Genomic DNA, 14,160 nt, shown 5'->3' with positions numbered 1-14,160 from the left:
GTCATTGATTAATCATTACAGTTTTTAAACTTGAATTTCAAAGCATGGCTGACAAGCAGGTAGACTAATGCATGTGCTCGAAAACAAAACAAACAAAAAACTAATTTGTACTGCCTTTTCATGAGGTCTTAAACTCAGTGACATGTTCTAAAATTTTTCTATTAACATCATGTTAGTCTTAAATATGATAAAACTTTATCCTAAGTAGTGTAATAGTGATATATCTAACTTTGACTTTCTACACTTTACTATTCTTCATTTTTCTCAAGACAATAAAGCTTTAGGTAGTAAATAGTAGTGTAATTCCTTATAAAGATTTTCCTACTTTTCAGCATTAAAAATAGAAAACAAGTTATAATGACTACACAGATTTTTTAACAAAAGTTTACCAACGTGCATTTTCAAAGAGTCTTTTTAAAAATAGTATATACATACACATGTTATTTAGTTGCTAAGTAGTGTCCCACTCTTTTGTGACCCTGTGGACTGTAGCCAGATACCAAGGGAACGTTTCATGCAAAGATGGGCTCAATAAAGGACAGAAGGGTATGGACCTAACAGAAGCAGAAGATATTAAGAAGAGGTGGCAAGAATACACAGAAGAGCTGTACAAAAAGGGTCTTCACGACCCAGAAATCGCAGTGGTGTGATCACTCACCTAGAGCCAGACATCCCGGAATGTGAAGTCAAGTGGGCCTTAGGAAGCATCACTATGAACAAAGCTAGTGGAGGTGATGGAATTCCAGTTGAGCTATTTCAAATCCTAAAAGATGATGCTGTGAAAGTGCTACACTCAATAGGCCAACAAATTTGGAAAACTCAGCAGTGGCCACAGGACTGGAAAAGGTCAGTTTTCATTCCAATCCCTAAGAAAAACAATGTCAAAGAATGCTCAAACTACTGCACAATTGCATTTATCTCACACGCTAGCAAAGTAATGCTCAAAATTCTCCAAGCCAGGCTTCAACAATACGTGAACCGTGAACTTCTAGATGTTCAAGCTGGTTTTAGAAAAAGCGGAGGAACCAGAGACCAAATTGCGAACATCTGTTGGATCATCGAAAAAGCAAGAGAGTCCCAGAAAAACATTTATTTCTGCTTTATTGACTATGCCAAAGCCTTTGACTGTGTGGATCACAATAAACTGTGGAAAATTCTGAAAGAGATGGGAGTACCAGACCACCTGACCTACCTCTTGAGAAATCTGTATGCAGGTCAGGAAGCAACAGTTAGAACTGGACATGGAACAACAGACTGGTTCCAAATAGGAAAAGGAGTACATCAAGGCTGTATATTGTCACTCTGCTTATTTAACTTATATGCTGAGTACATCAAGAGAAATGCTAGACTGGAAGAAGCACAAGCTGGAATCAAGATTGCCGGGAGAAGTATCAATAACCTCAGATATGCGGATGACACCACCCTTATGGCAGAAAGTGAAGAAGAACTAAAGAGGCTCTTGATGAAAGTGAAAGAGGAGAGTGAAAAAGCTGGCTTAAAGCTCAGCATTCAGAAAACTAAGATCATGGCATCTGGTCTCATCACTTCATGGCAAATAGATGGGGAAACAGTGGCTGACTTTATTTTTTGGGGCTCCAAAATCACTGCTGATGGTGACTGCAGCCATGAAATTAAAAGACGCTTACTCCTTGGAAGAAAAGTTATGACCAACCTAGACAGCATATTAAAAAGCAGAGACATTACTTTGCCAACAAAGGTCCATCTAGTCAAGGCTATGGTTTTTCCAGTAGTCATGTATGGATGTGAGAGTTGGACTATAAAGAAAGCTTAGCGCTGAAGAATTGATGCTTTTGAACTGTGTTGTTGGAGAAGACTCTTGAGAGTCCCTTGGACTGCAAGGAGATCCAACCAGTCCATCCTAAAGGAGATCAGTCCTGGGTGTTCATTGGAAGGACTGATGTTGAAGCTGAAACTCCAATACTTTGGCTACCTGATGCGAAGAGCTGACTCATTTGAAAAGACCCTAATGCTGGGAAGGATTGAAGGCAGGAGGAGAAGGACGACAGAGGATGAGATGGTTGGATGGCATCACCGACTCAATGGACATGAGTTTCAGTAAGCTCCAGGAGTTGGTGATGGACAGGGAGGGCTGGCGTGCTGCAGTCCATGGGGTCGCAAAGAGTTGGACACGACTGAGTGACTGAACTGACTGACCGACTGGACTCTAGCCTGCTAGGCTTCTCTGTCCATGGGATTTCCCAGGTAAGAATACTGGAGTGGGTTGCCATTTCCTACTCCAGGGGATCTTCCCGACCCAGGGATTGAACTCAAGTCCCCTGCTTTGTAAGGTGGATTTTTTACCACTGAGCCACACACACATATATCTTTTGTATAATCTAGTAAATAATATACTAAATGTTGGGTCTTAGTCATTTATAATTTTATCCAAAATACTTTTTTTTTGTTTTTCTTTAAGAACTTTAAATCTTTGGCTTCTTGTACTGACTTTTCTTGCTGGGGGCTGGGGGTGGCGGCCAAGAGGAGCTAGGCCAAGCTGGGGGCTGGGGTCGGGGGCAGTGGCTGAGAGGAGCTAGGCCGGGCCGGAGGGCGGGGGGCGGCGGCCGAGAGGAGCTAGGCCAGGCCAGGGGCTGGGAGCGGCTACCCCAGGCCCAAGGAGCAGCAGCTGTGTGGGCACAGGAGAGCCGAGAGGAGTTACTCCACATTCAAGGTCATGAGGGGCCGTTGTGAGTAGATACCCCTTGTCCAAGGTAAGCAGCAATGGCTGCACTTTGCTGGAGCAGCTGTGAAGAAATACCCCATGTCCAAGGTAAGAGAAACCCAAGTAAGACGGTAGGTGTTGCGAGACGGCATCAGAGGGCAGACACACTGAAACTAAAATTACAGAAAACTAGCTAATCTGATCACACAGACCACAGCCTTGTCTATCTCAATGAAACTAAGCCATGCCATGTGGGGCCACCCAAGATGGATGGGTCATGGTGGAGAGGTCTGACAGAATGTGGTCCACTGGAGAAGGGCATGGCAAACCACTTCAATATTCTTGCCTTGAGAACCCCATGAACAGTATGAAAAGGCAAAAAGATGGGACACTGAAAGATGAACTCCCCAGGTCAGTAAGTGCCCAATATGCTACTGGAGATCAGTGGAGAAATAACTCCAGAAAGAATGATGGAATGGAGCCAAAGCAAAAATGATACCCAGCTGTGGATGTGACTGGTGATAAAAGCAAAGTCCGATGCTGTAAAGAGCAATATTGCATAGGAACCTGGAATGTTAGGTCCATGAATCACCCGGCATTACAGGCAAATTTGGATGTGAGAGTTGGATGGTGAAGAAAGCTGAGCGCCGAAGAATTGATGCTTTTGAACTGTGGTGTTGGAGAAGACTCTTGAGAGTCCCTTGGACTGCAAGGAGATCCAGTCAATCCATCCTAAAGGAGATCAGTCCTGGGTGTTCATTGGAAGGGCTGATGTTGAAGCTGAAACTCCAATACTTTGGTCACCTCATGCGAAGAGTTGACTCATTGGAAAAGACCCTGATCCTTGGTAGGATTGGGAGCAGGAGGAGAATGGGATGACAGAGAATGAGATGGTTGGATGGCATCACTGACTCAATGGACATGGGTTTGGGTAAACTCCGGGAGTTGGTGATGGACAGAGAGGCCTGGTGTGCTGCAGTTCATGGGGTCGCAAAGAGTCGGACATGACTGAGCAACTGAACTGAACTGAACTAACTTTCTAGGTGGCCTTGAAGAAATTATTACATCTCTTTTTTTCAGTTTCTTAACCTTATAGGTGATGATAGTGTCACTGTTTTGGGAAGAGTAAGACGGGATATAAGACAGGATATTAGAATAGTGTAGCTAAAAAGAGACCACAAAGGTCACAGGTCCTGATTTAGGTCCTTTTGACCACTATACAGCATTACTCCACAAGCAGGGCTAAAGATTTAACTAGATGGAATATTTATTTGTAAATTAAAATAGTTTTAATACCAGAAAAAAACCAAAATGTTGTGATATACTACATCTTTAAAAAAATAATAGCACAACACTAAAATTTCCTTTTTTTGTATAATGAAAATTGTGTCATACAGTAGATCAATGTAATATTAACAGTCCTGAAATAGACGTAAATATACAATTGATTTTTGACAATGATAGCAAGACAATTAAAATGGGAAAGAGTATAGTCTTTTAACAAAAGGTACTAGAACAACTGTGAAATAGTAAATGAACCGTGACCCCTACCTTAACGTTAAGACTGGCAAAGCTTTTAGAGACAGAATGCTCGAGTCACTAATCATAAAAGAAAAAATTGACAAATAGGACTTCATGAAAATTAAAAACTTCTGTCATTCAAGAAGTGCCATTAAGAAAATGAAAAGGTACATACTGTCAGCTGTGAAGTGTCTGCAATTTCACTCTATTTGTAGACTAACAGGTTAGCCTGCCATAGCTTTATGAATGGTGATAGAAGACATAAGACTCCTGGTCAGAGATAAAGGACAGATTATTACTCGTAGCAACAGCAGTAGCCAGAATATCAGTAGTTCGTGTATTGAGCCTTTGGTACAGCAGGATGCTTTAGCGATGGCAGAGCTTCCACCTTGGCTTCTATGGCAGTTGGGTCACCAGTCTGGCCACGTGGCCAGAGAGCTGAGGCTGATCTGAATGTCTTCCACCACTATGGTAGGTAGTTTAACTGGTCAGTTCGAATAATCAGAAACAAATTTCATACCACCTTTTTCAGTTAGATGGTTCCGATTACAGGGATAACTTCCTCATGGAGGACATGAACTACAAGTCAGTTACCTCATTTTGGAGAGATCTTCTCAATATCCTGAGGGCTATATAACCTACCGGTGGTGTTTCCTTAAACACTTGAATGTCTCTTAGGACTCCTCCCAGGGTGTAGGTTTCAGGAATTGTTGTTGTTGTTCAGTTCATAAGTTGTGTCCAACTCTTTGCGACCCCATGCACTGCAGCACACCAGGCTTCCCTGTCCATCGCTATCTCCCTGAGTTTGCTCAAACTCATGTCCATCGAGTCGGTGATCCCATCCAACCATCTCATCCTCTGTCGTCTCTTTCTCCTCCTGCCTTCAATCTTTCCCAGCATCAGGGGCTTTTCCAGTGAGTCAATTCTTTGCATCAGGTGGCCAAAGTATTGGAGCTTCAGCTTCAGCATCAGTCCTTCCAATGAATATTCAGGGTTGATTTCCTTTAGGATGGACTGGCTTGATCTCCTTGCATAATGGCTAAATAGTAGTCCTGAGGTGCATGCAAATGATGATCTTGTAAAGAGAATTTATTTACAATTGTTGAGGCAGTGGGAATATATTATTGGATACATATGAGACTTTTATGAGTCCGGGGAAGAATAAGTTGACACTGCTTCCAACACTGTCTCCTGGCCCGGACAGTTCAGTTTTATATTTATTTATTTGGCTGTGCTAGGTCTTAGTTGTGGCATGTGGGATCTTTTCTTTGTTGTGGCTTGCAAACTCTTAGTTGGGGTATATGGGGTGTGGTTCCCTGACTAGGGATCGAACACGGGCCCCCTGCGTTGGGAGCACAGTCTTAGCACACTGGGCCACCAGGGAAGTCCCTGGGCCAGTCCAGTTTTAACAATGGGGTCTAGTCTTTGTTTTGTTGCGCAGCTACCTGAAGGTAGTCAGCCCAGCCTGTCCTGTGGGTCTATGTCACCAGCAGAGTCTAATTTTCCTTCCCCACAGAATGACTGAGTGATGGCCATGGGGATGAGGATGGAGGTGACCCTCAGAGGTGTTGATGGATGTTTTAGAATGGGAGGCATAGGATCTGGGCCATCTGCTGTTTTTGATAGCATCATCAGAAATATTTAAGGGAATAATGATCAAATTGTGGTACCGCCAGCTAAATTTAAGGCACTTGCAGCCATTTGAGAGGGTAGTACCAGGGCATTTCCTTCACGAGAGTGTTCAGGGCCTATTCTGAAAGACAGAATTATGAACACTCCTCACTTTCCCCACATCTCTCAGGATCTTAGCTGTTTCCTTTCCATATTTTGATATGGTTGTTCTCCTTCCAGTGCCATAAAATTGGGGTATTTCATTCTAGTAGCTATAGCTTTCCCATTTTTTTATCCCTGACCGTGTACCAAGACCTTTTTCCTGGAAGGGTCAGGTACAAAAGGAAAAAGTAATTTTATACAACTTACAGAGTTCCATTAGATCCCCCGCTTTGCATTGAATTGGTGACAAGTATAGATTTCCCTGTAGCTCAAATGGTAAAGAATCTGCCCGCAATGCAGGAGACCAAGGTTTGATTCCTGGGTTGGGAAGATCCTCTGGAGAAGGGAATGGCAACCCACTCCAGTATTATTGCCTGGAGAATCCCCTGGACAGAGGAGCCTGGCAGGCTATAGTCCATAGGATCAAGGATCACAAACAGTCGGACACGACTAAGCAACTGACACTACTACTTATTCAGTGAAGTGATCATGACCTAAGACCTTGTGACTCTAACAGGAGAATCTAGGTATCTGGACCAGAATTGAGGTTGAAACCCTTATGCCCCCTTTTGGCTGGACCGCCACCCATAAGGCATACCAGCCAGACTGGTCTGAGATTGTCAAAAGGGAAGGAAACATCATGCCAGAATCGGGGTGGGAATCCCAAATTTTCTAAATAAATCTCAATACCCTGCCTCTCCTTTCATCCTAATCATTACCCATTACCCAGGAAGAGGCTCAGATAGGATCCCTTTCTGGGGAAAGTGACATTTAGTGACCAACTGCCTTACTAAGGTGTAAATACCAGGAGGAGGTGAGGGAGATAGAGTCAGAAATCTTTTTTAATCAATTTTTGAGTTCCATCAGATACTTTAACTCTTGGCCCACTGTTGAGTGGCTTTTGCAATAAAAGGCATACTGTTGACAGACTGCAAACTGTCTAGAAAGCTGGAAACATGACAAAGATTACCTTCAAGAGCCACAGTGATGTGGCTGATCACATGGGAATGGCAAAACAGTAACTTGGAAAAGGGTCAGTGGTGAGGAGGCAGTTCTCCGGTCTACTCTCTGAGTACAGTGAGATCCTGTTGTTTTTTCATAGCTGGTCCTGAGGTTGGATACTCTCAGGTTTATGATTGGCTGAGCCACAATGAAAAAAGCCCAGGCAATGCAGAGAACCTTTGTGAATCAAGGGCCCCACTGAGCCAGCAGCTTTGCTTCAGGTGATGGAATAGAGAGGATAGCTGCCACTTTTTCATGTCGAGATCAGGTGCCAGAGGGGCGAGGCCAGCTGGGTTCTTGAACATACCATTTTCATTTAATCAGCAAGGCTTGTTAGGCCCTTCTCAACTTATGAGTCCCTGAATCCATGTTGACTCACTCCAAAATGTGGTATTAGACTGGAGAGTCACACCTTAAACCAGGCATTCTTTTTCAAAGTAGTTCAATAGCAAGCTAATAGATGCTTTTCAAAAAGGATGTGCTTACCTGATAGCTATCAGGAGCCAACAAGTCCGAAACCCAAGAGATGCCTCCAGGTTGAGGCTGTTTTCCTTTGCATGGGTTCCACTTGACAGAATCATTAGTCATAGACTTACAGCTCAAAAGAGTCACGAAGATGTGGGACTTCAAAAGCAGACCGCATGCCAGCAGCTTGCTAGTTGGGTACAAATGCAGTCTTGTGGGTTTGAGTCCCTTCAAAGTACACTGAGAAGTAGTTTAGTCCATTTAAAGTACCAGGTGGAATGCTGAAGTGAGACACATACTATATCCAATACTCAAAGATTGAAGTGCAAGTCACTCAGTCGTGCCCAACTCATTGCAACCCCATGGACTATACAGTCCATGGAATTCTCCAGGCCAGAATACTGGAGTGGGTAGTCTTTCCCTTCTCCAGGGGATCTTCCCAACCCAGGGATCAAACCCAGGTCTCCTGCATTGCAGGCAGATTCTTTACCAGCAGAGCCACCAGGGAAGCCCCTGATTTGAGTAGGGTGCTTTTAAGTTTTGATTTGGACAAGCCAAATGCAACTCTAGAGTTTTGGGTGACCTGTGATCTATATCAGGTGGTGAGGTCCTTGTGACCGACACCATCTATTTCATCTTTTTTTTAATTTGGCTGTGCTAGGTCTTAGTTGTGGCATGTGGGCCCTTTGATCTTCATTGCAGCATGTGGGATCTAGTTCCCTGACCAGGGATCGAACCTGGGCCGCTTACACTGGGAGCAGGGAGTCTTAGCCACAGCACTATTGCCACAGTGCTTTCTAGCTGAGGTCATGGGGTGTCCATTGGCTGGGTCAAGCTTACACAGTGCTGACCTTCTTTGTGGAGTTCACCTTAATCCAGAATGATTGCTCTTCCATCACTAACATCTCTTGATTCTCACTCAGTTTCTACATAAGGGCTGAGGACTTGTCCAGTGTGGTAGGCTGATCCCAGAAATTTACCTAGATTTCTTTGGGTTAATTTCTCATTCTCTAGTTGGTCACTTACATCAACATTGTAAATCCAGTCTGAAGTAATAAGAACCTGAATACTAATCAAGGCCTCATTCTTGGTTTCTTACAAGAGTTCATCTGTCTCTCACAGATCTCCCTGAAAGGATAAAAGTACCCATGGGTTGTGTTGTGTTGTTACCCACTCAGTCGTGTTCGACTCTTTGCGACCCCATGGACTGTAGCCCACCAGGCTCCTCTGTCCGTGGAAATTCTCCAGGCAAGAATACTGGAGTGGGTTGCCATTCCCTTCTCTAAGGTATCTTCCAACCCAGGGATCGAACCAGGGTCTCCTGCCTTGCAGGCAGATTCTTTACCATCTGAGCCACCAGGGAAGCCCAAAGTAGCCGTGACCCACTTCCAAAACCTCTAAGACCTTTTACTGTCATTTCCAAGTAGACTTGAGGTCGACAAAATATAGGAAAGACAGCCCAGCTGATTCCATTTGTCCTTAAGAGCAGCAGTCCCCAACCTTTCTGGCCCCAAGGTCCAGTTTCATGGAAGACAGTTTTTCTACAAACAGGGCAGGGGGATGGGGAGGAGGTTCAGGCAGTGATGCCAGTGACGGTTCGGGCAGTAACACCAGGGATGTGAGCGGCAATAAAGCTTCGCTCATTAGCCCACTGCTCACCCCCTGGTGTCCAGTACTGGTCTGTAGCCAGGGGTTGGGGACCCCAACTTAAGAGCATTATACAGCCTGCCCCCCTGAACTCCCAAGTAAACCAGACTTCGTTCTAATGATTGGCCTGATTTATGCCCGTGAATTTCTCTTCTTTCATGGTCATTATAGATATGTGTGTCTGTCATTATCTGAAAGAGAGCAGAACCTTTTGCCTGAACAGGAACAGTACTACAATGAATTTTAGTACTTGCTGTTCTAGTGGTGTAGACCTGAAGCTGATTAGCAAGAGTGGTACGGAAGTGCCCCAGTCCAGAAGAGAGTTAGGAACACAGAGGCCACCTGTCAGGCAGCTGTCTTGAACCTGTGTCCTGGTGTTTAGCCTGCAGCCACCTCCACGATTCATACTCACTAACAGGCAGTAATAGAAGGGCCATTTGCCTCCATAATTGACTATATGATTTGACTATATGATTTGATCAGTGTACTCACTACAAGGTTCCCATGGCCTTCCCTCGGGTCTGTGCAAGGCTCTCATCCTTCCTCTTTCAGAACGTCATGTCTCTGTCAGAATCTTATCCTTGTCACCAAAACTGTAAAGAATTGGAGATTCTACTCCACTTGCAAGTAAATAAGTTAGCCGCCAGTTTCACGGATGCAGCAGAAGCCACGAGACTCTTCACCCGGAGATAAAGGACAGTTTTATCACTCACAGCAATAGCAGTAGCTAGAGCATTGCCATTTTCCTGCTGGTTACCACAGAGCGATGCAGAGGGACAGATGACCCCCTCATTGACCAATGGGTTGGATTACAGAAGAGGAATCCTGAGCTTAGGGAACCCAGATTTTTTTATAACAGTAAGCACAACTGTCTTTTCCTACAGAGGGAGGCAATTATCTCCCCTATACTAGACAGTAAGAATGTTTGCCCTTTGATCTTGAGGGAGACACTATCTCTTCCTATCACTGCCTGTCTGACGGGCTGCCTCAACGTCCTCAGTGCTTTGGCAGCTGGCTTTCGGTAGAGCCGAGTGATCCAAAAGAGAGCAAGACAGAAACTGCACAGTGTCTTCTGTAACCTACCCTTGGAATTCACACACTGTCATTCCTGCAGTATCTTATTAGTTACACAAGTCAGCCCTAGGCGTTGTGGGAGGGGACTGAAAAAGGGCATTTATGCGAGGAGGTAAAAATCACTGAGGCCCATCTTGGAAGCTTGTAACCACAGTGGTTACGTAAGCTGTTAACATCATCATTAGCTAGATAAAGAGTATATGGAAATTATGTAAGTCTAAAACTATTTCAAAATAAAAGTTGAAGAATTTTACATGAAAATACAAGTTACAGACTAGAAGAAAATATCCAAAACACATATATCTGACAAAAATCTTATGTCCACAAAATACAGTGAATTCTTACAAGTGAATAATAAAAAGACAGCCCAGTTAACAAATGAACAAAAGAAACTTCACAAAAGTTGACAATCAGTTGTCCATTAAACACATGTAAAGATACTCAAGATCATTTGGTATCTGGGAAATGCAAACTATTACCACAAGAAGATACATTTCATTCCCACCAGAATGGTCAAAAATAAAACAGCTGGTAGCATTAAGTGTGGGTGAGGATCTGGAGCAATTTATTGCTGGTTAGAGTATAAAACAATACTTTGGGGAAATACTTATGTAGTTCCTTAAAAGGTGACATGTATACTTTCTGTAGGACCTAGCAATTCCACCAGTGGGTATTTAGAGAGAAATGAAAACATATGACCACTGAGTGTTATACACAAATACCAGAGCAGCTATATGCATAATGCATAATATCCAAGACCTAGCAGCTGCTCAAATGTTTATCAGTAGGAGAATGGATATATAAATTGTGAATCAGATCTTTTTTTGGATATTATGAATATTTGCTCCCGGTTTGTGGCTTTTTCATTTTTTTAAGCAGTTCCTTGAAAAGACCGAAAGTTTAATTTTAGTAGTCCAGATATTTATGGTTTTACCATTTTAAAGCCATTACTTGTACATAACTAGTATTCTAACACAGAGAGAAGGTTGCCAAAACTTCTACAGTGAAGAAGTTTCTGGGGGGCACTAACAGGAGTGTCTGTTATTTTACAATTTGGACAGATTCTAGAACCTTTTGTTGGAGGGGGCCCCATTCGAGGTGAGCTAGTTTGCAAGTAAACAGCATAAAGTACAAGTTGTAAATGAGAGATGTTTCCTCTAGAATATAAAGCCTAAAAGAAGTTGTGGGTGGTGAGAGAGTCCATAGCTATTTCTTGACAGTGTCAAATAGATGGAGCAGCCTTCAGTTTCCCAGATACTTATAAGGAATTAAATCAAGGTGACAGGGTCCCACCCTATGTGTGAGGCAACAGCCCATCCCCTTTTTCTTGAGCTCCTTGTATCTATATGTCCTAAACAAGTGTGTCAAAGAGAAAATCATTAATGTCACACCTGAGTTCCTGGAGAAAGCAGGATGTGGTTAAGATCTTGCCCTCAGAGACTGTGTACAGTGACAGGTACTCCCATGTGCTCAATTGCTTTAGTCATGTCCAACTTTGTGACCCCACGGACTTATGTTTGCTAGGCTCCTCTGTCCATGGGATTCAGGCAAGAATACTGGAGTGGGTTGCCATACCCTTCTCCAGGGGATCTTCCCAATCCAGGGATCAAACCCATGTCTCCTATCTCCTGCATTGGTGGGTGGGCTCTTTACCACTAGTACCACCTAGGAAGCCCAGGTACCCCCATAGGGGCTGGGTAAAGTGTGTCCTTTGGAGGCGAAGCCAAACTGCAGTGAAGGGACTGGTGAAATAGGCATGGACAAAAAATGTTCAATAAATCTGCAAGAGCAAAATATTTACCAGATGCTGATTGGATGAATTTGGTTTCAGTGGGGCTGGCTATAGGGACCTTAATGAGGCCCACGGGATTAAGGTTGAGGTAATCCACTGTGAGGCACATTTGTTCTTACCAACTCTAAGAGCAGGCTAAACAGGGCTGTTAAATAGCAAAGCAGTGGGGATGATAACTGCTTCTCCAAATACATCTTGTCTAAGAGGTCTCCATCATTAAAGATTCTCTTTTAATTTACATTGGGCCATATTAACTATTTCACTGGGGGAGGAATAGGTCCATGGGTTTCCATTTTATCAAGATAATTTGTAAGTGACAAAGATTTAATTTTATTACTTGCTGAGTCAGAGTCCATGACCACTGCAGCACGTTTTAGGACAGTGGGTACTCTGATCATTAGGGATTTAGGCAAGACCGCAGTTCCTGTGGTTGAGGTAAAGCATACTGTTTGTCCTCTTTATCATGTTTAGTAACTTCCCAACAATTATGCAGAGAAGGCAATGGCAACCCACTCCAATACTCTTGCCTGGAAAATCCTATGGACGGAGGAGCCTGGTAGGCTGCCGTCTATGGGATCGCACAGAGTCGGACACAACTGAAGCGACTTAGCAGCAGCAGCAGCAACAATTATAGGAGCCACCTTATTTAAATTTAGTGGGATGCCCAGTGTAACTGTCATTTGAGCCCCATTATTGATTAAGGCCATGAAGGTTTGCCAGTTGTTATATTTCAGCAAATATTAAATTAATTCAGAACCAGTGTTATAGATGTGCAAAAGCCAATCTGCCCTTTTTATCCTTTTGTTGTAGAAATTCTTTTCAGTAAAATTTGTTACCAACTGTGCCAAATTGTGGACTTCCATTTCAGTTTTTCGTCACTTCCTTCTTGTTAGTGATTGAACTGTGTCCCCACTTCATTCACTGAAGCTCTAATCCCCATGCAACTATATTTGGAGATGGGACCTTTAAGGAGGTGCTTGGTGAGTGCTTAGTCGCTCAGTCGTGTCCAACTCTGTGACCCCATGGACTACAGCCTGCCAGTTTCCTGAGGGCACAGCAGGGCCCTAATCTGATAGGACTGGTGTCCCTATAAGAGGAGGAAGAGAGACCAGGGTGCGCTCTCCCTGCGTGCACACGCAGAGGAAAGGCCAGTGAGGATGCAGCGAGGAGACCAGGTGCAAGCCAGGAGGAGAGGCCTTATCAGGAACCAGCCCTGGTGACACCTTGATCTTGTAGAGCAAGCCTCCAGGACTGTGAGGAGGCAGACTTCTCCTGTTTAAGCAACTCTGTTCCAGCAGTCCTAGTAGGCGCGTGAACTCCCCATGTGTCAGGGTCTTTTGTTTGTTTTGGTTAGGTTGTTTTGGGTTGTTTGTTTTTTGGTGGTGGTGGTGGTGGTTACTGGATATTCTTGAGAGAGGTCTTCTCTACACTGCTCACATTTATAAATTTCTTCCTTCAGAGCCTCAAATCAGTGTGATCAGGAGTAGGGTCCTTGGCCATGACAATGCTTGTATTTTCAACTTGGCTGCTCCACAGGGATGCCATGGGTGTTTCTGTCTAATCCTCTGATCCGAGGATCAAGACACATAGGCAACAGATGCAGGAAAAGCATCTTACAGGGTCCTAGTGAGCTGTTTGCTTTCAGGAGTGTGAATCTCAGTAATTCAGCTCTTCAAACAGGAACTGCTGGTCTCCCACACAAGTGACCACCTTGTGGGTCTATGCAAGCTGTCTTTTCCCCTGAGCCCTATCTTTCAATATTTATTTGGCTTCTCTGGGTCTTAGTTGCAGCATAAGGGATCTTTAGTTGTGGTGTGCCAACTCTTAGTTGTGGCATATGGGATCTAGTTCCTTGACCAGGGATGGAACCTGTACCCCCTGCATTGGGGACCACCAGGGAAATCCCCGAAGTCCTCTTCAGGGCCAATGCCTGGTGGAGACACACAACCAGTAGGTCACAAGATCTTTCTCCTAAGTCTGTCAATCAAGAGACACAAATGAATCTGGGCTAAGTTGCAGGACCCAGGAGTACTTCAGGGAGGGCCCTGATCCCATACTCGCTGTAAACACCAATCATTGATGCTTCCAACTGTGGTAGGTTAAATCTATGACAGACAGTTGGTAGGACTCAGCAAATGCAGTATCAGGCAGTACACCAAAGCAAGAGAAGAAAACCCCAGGTAGTGGTGACCCCTCTGAACATCCT

General features: G+C 44.0%; 1 protein-coding gene across 1 annotated transcript in view; it reads left to right on the top strand.

The window, feature by feature from the left end:
• The window catches only part of DNAJC1 (DnaJ heat shock protein family (Hsp40) member C1), a 188,364-nt gene that overhangs the window by 133,354 nt on the left and 40,850 nt on the right, over positions 1 to 14,160 (top strand). The gene's annotated exons all lie outside the window — the stretch shown is intronic.

Source organism: Giraffa tippelskirchi, chromosome 13 (genome assembly GCF_054371585.1).
Source record: "Giraffa tippelskirchi isolate mGirTip1 chromosome 13, T2T-mGirTip1v1.2.pri, whole genome shotgun sequence".
NCBI classification, from domain to species: Eukaryota; Metazoa; Chordata; class Mammalia; order Artiodactyla; family Giraffidae; genus Giraffa; species Giraffa tippelskirchi.
This window is presented reverse-complemented; position numbering and strand designations above follow the sequence as displayed.